Genomic DNA, 4,172 nt, shown 5'->3' on the forward strand with positions numbered 1-4,172 from the left:
TATGAATGTGGGCCCGGTCTGGAAACTATCAGCGGACAAATATATAATATTCTTTTTATGTTGAAAAACTGTTTAATTACATTTTTTTTCTCTCAATATAATAATGAAACTTCTTTTCTTTTTTTCTATTCATGCAACTATGATTTTTCTACTTTACCTTAACTTTTGAAGTTTTATTTTTATTTTTATGTTTAATCTTTCAATTTTAAAAAACATCTAGTTTTTCAAATATTCATTTCAATTTTATACAGGATGTATTTTTTAAAAATTAAATATTTTTCAACCTTAGTAAATCTACTCTATATAAATTTGAATTGTAATAGAACTCTACCTTCTTAATTTTATGTCTAATAACCAAAGTAAGCTTAATTAAACGATAATTGAATTTGTCGTTTTCTCTAAAAGTTAAAGGTTGAATCTTCCATCATCGCAGTTATTATATTAAAAAAATCATCCAACACATTTTAGAAAATATCCAAAGTTGGTAGACTTTATAATTTTGAATTGAAAGTTTAAAGATGAACTAATTACAAATATCAAAGTTCATCGACTATATTTATATTTTTTTTAAAAAAAAAATGGAAAAAGGAAAAACTAAGGCAGATGGCATAGTCTTTTTTAGTACACCTCTATTTAATTGTTGATTTTTTCACATAGTTATATATGGATACTTTTACTATAGTTTGTAATTTTGACACAAAGTATTATTAATGTTTAGCCAATTTTTAGGACTAAATTTATGTTTTTTTTTAAACAAATGGATAAAATTGAAACCAGACTAGTTTTATCATCGACCTATTTTGTAATGTAATCCAAACAAAATGGTCTTTCTTTGCTTATTATCTTCTTAGTCTTATTTCATCTTTTTCTTAGTCGGCCATTGTTCATAGCAGATCGTCGTTGCCTCTCACCAGGAAAATTCTATCGTCACCATTGTGATTCACTTCTACGGGTTCTTTGTTGTTGTTGCTTTTGCTTCTTTTTCATCATGCAATTCTATGTTCAAAGTTGTCTTCATCAATTCATCCATCTGAGTCATTTACCTCGTTTTTATTCTATTATGTTTTCTCTCGTTTTCATTCTTCTTCTCTCAACGTCCATTTCATTAACGGAGAATCTCCGATTACATGGAGAATGAAGAAGGGAGAGGATTGTTTCTCCATTTACTATTCGGGGTTGGGGATCAGGATTATATTCCCCATCGCTGTCTCCAACCCCATCTCGCCCCGACCAAATATTATTTATATACATATATATTTAATTATTTATATTAATATTAATATATAGAATATATTAATTTTTATATATAAATATATATATTACCTTTAAACCCTAAAATCTTCACCTTCAGTCCCTGATTCCCAAGCCCAGTGCTTGCCTGTTGCCTCCCAACGCCCCTTCTGTCTTTCGCGTTTCACCGGCAATCTCTCTCACTTTTTCTCACTCATCACCTATAATCTCTCTGCATCTCTTCTTTCTTCAAGTTTTGACATAATTTTGGTGGATTGATTGTGTTTATTCAAGCATTTAATGTGTTTTGATGGATGAATATGATGTACTGTGAGAAATTGCAACTGGGTATATGAGTTGTGAAGTTTTGATATATTAAGGCAAAACAAAATAATGAGTTGTATTCTGAGGTTTTCAACTCATAAGTTTTGGTATATGAGTTGTACTGTTTTTCTTTCTCTTTTGCCGATGTGGAAGTGGAATCTATATTAGCATCAGGGGGCTATTGGCATTTGAACTCCTTTGATCTTACAACTGTTAAGGCTGCTTTAAGGAGTTAGAGCATAACAATGTAGATTGTTTTTGGCTTCATTACGAACTTATGCTTGATGTTCATTGACAAGTGATAATAAGAATTTATTTCGTTTCGTTGATACAGTGACAAAGAATCTCATGTTTAATATAAACTGTTATAGAATTGGAATAGAATTGTAATATAGATGGACTGAAATATAATTTAATTTAGTTTCACAAAAGAAAAAAAATAATAAGAAAATTGTATTCAAATTCAATATGAAGTTTTGGTATATTCAACCATTTAGTTATTTTTGTAATAATTATAAGAAATTGCAACTGGGTAGTGCATCTTCAACTTTTGGCTGAAGTATTTTTTTGGTATATGAGTTGTGAAGCACGGAGGACGGAACCAATCTAACTCAGGGTTTAAATCAAATTTTTAGATACTAGGGAAGAAATTGTTTAAAAACGATGATTTAAATTAAATGAAAAATTGGTATAAAAAAATCAAATGGGTTGTTTAGGGCCCCAACATGAAATGGTATATCTTACCTCCTATATCATTACCATTTTGGAGACTCATCATCTCATCTCAGTGTTTGAACATATTTGATCATACTCGATCGTTCATATTCGATTAGAACATTCTATATCATCTTAGCGTCCCAAACAACCCCAAAATAGAGAATTTTTTCTATGGGAATCCCCGCCCCCGTCTCCGATGGAAAATGGAATAGGGGGACGGGGATAGGGATGGGGAAGGCTTCCTTGTCCACACCCTGTTCCGTGGACATCTCTACCGACCTTGTTCTTTGGGATTCAACTTGTAAAAGACGAGGCTCCATGTCCTTCAATGGTTTTGTTACAAAACTTTTGTACCCCTCAACATGCCTTTATGTTTGGAAGAAAGTAAAGGAATGGACTGTCTTTTCGTTCTTTGCCCTTGATTATGTTTTAGATTTTCAGTTTTTCTCACATCGTAATTTGGAAGAGAATATATTTCTTCTTGTTTATGGATCACTGGACAAACAAACTTTAGGGTAGAGTCTAGGGTTGGAAAGATCCAATAGAGTTGAAATTGGTTAAATTTTGAGATTGCTAAGTTTTGCTGTTTTTACTACGTTTTTTTGTAGATAATGCCTCCACTCCAATAGTTGCACTTTGAGTCTACTTCATACTTCTAGAACCGGTGTTTTTGTAAACTCCATTAGGGGTAGCTTTATTTGGTATCCTTAATGAAAGTTTTTACCATATTAATGAAAAGTGATTCCTATTTCTAAATGAAAAACAATTGAAAATCAGTTGGTAGTCTTTGTTAAATTTGTTTTTTTCCCGAAGTCGTCGATCTTCTTGTTAGATGGTATAAAATTGATGTCATGAATCTCACAACATTCAGTGCACTTCAAAATTTCAAGTGAGGATTTGAGGGAACGATAAGCAATTATGTAGGATCGGTATGCCAACTCTAGAAAGGCGAATAGAGTGTATTAAAACTAATGAAAACTTTTTACTAATGTGGATCCAATTAATAATTAATACAATTTTAGGTAATAAGTAATTTAAACAAAAATTTCACCTTGAATTAAACAAGAAATTAGGAATCACACTTTCAAGAACCTTATTTGATTATAGATAAATAAAGGAAAATTCTTAAATAGAAAAATCATATTTATACTTTATAGCAAAAAGTTTCAAAAGTGCTTGTATTTTTTAAATTTTTTGCTATAAAGTATAAATAATTTTAATTTTTTTATATATTTAAAAAATCCCAATAATAAAAGGATTGGTAACGAATATAGAAATTTAAGAATTATCAATCATAATAAATAAATATGAGCAATTAAATTCAAGAATAAAAATTGAAATTAATTTTAAGCAATAAAATCTATAACAAATTAATTACAAAATTAAATAGGGGAAGGATAGAAAAATTGACACCGAAAATTTTATAATGGTTCGGCAAAGCCAACTACAACCATTTTTTGCTCCTCTAGGATATGTCTACGAACTTGACTTTTTCCACGATTTAGAGTCGAATGGTCACAATGTTTTTTTTTCGAGAGCAACGATTGAGGATCAAACTGTTACAACCACTCTTCTAGGGATCAAGAACAACCTTTACAAATGATCCTTTAGGAATCAATAGCAACCTTTACAATGAATTTGAAAATGAAAAATAATATGAGAAAAACTCTCTTGAAGAGTAGATTTACAAGCTTTTGCTCACAACAAATAAGATATCTCTCTCAAGAATTTAATTTAGGTCATTAGATATTGGTAAAAGAAAATTGAATGGTGAATATCTAAACTCAAGTAGTTGTTTGATGCAAACAAAAAATAATATAATAATATATATCTTTTAAAATCATTTGTTTTAAAACCTAACAAAAAGCAAATGTTCATCATGAATCCAAAACTGGCTATCG

This window comes from Benincasa hispida, chromosome 7 (assembly GCF_009727055.1).
Source record: "Benincasa hispida cultivar B227 chromosome 7, ASM972705v1, whole genome shotgun sequence".
In the NCBI taxonomy this organism is placed as follows: Eukaryota; Viridiplantae; Streptophyta; class Magnoliopsida; order Cucurbitales; family Cucurbitaceae; genus Benincasa; species Benincasa hispida.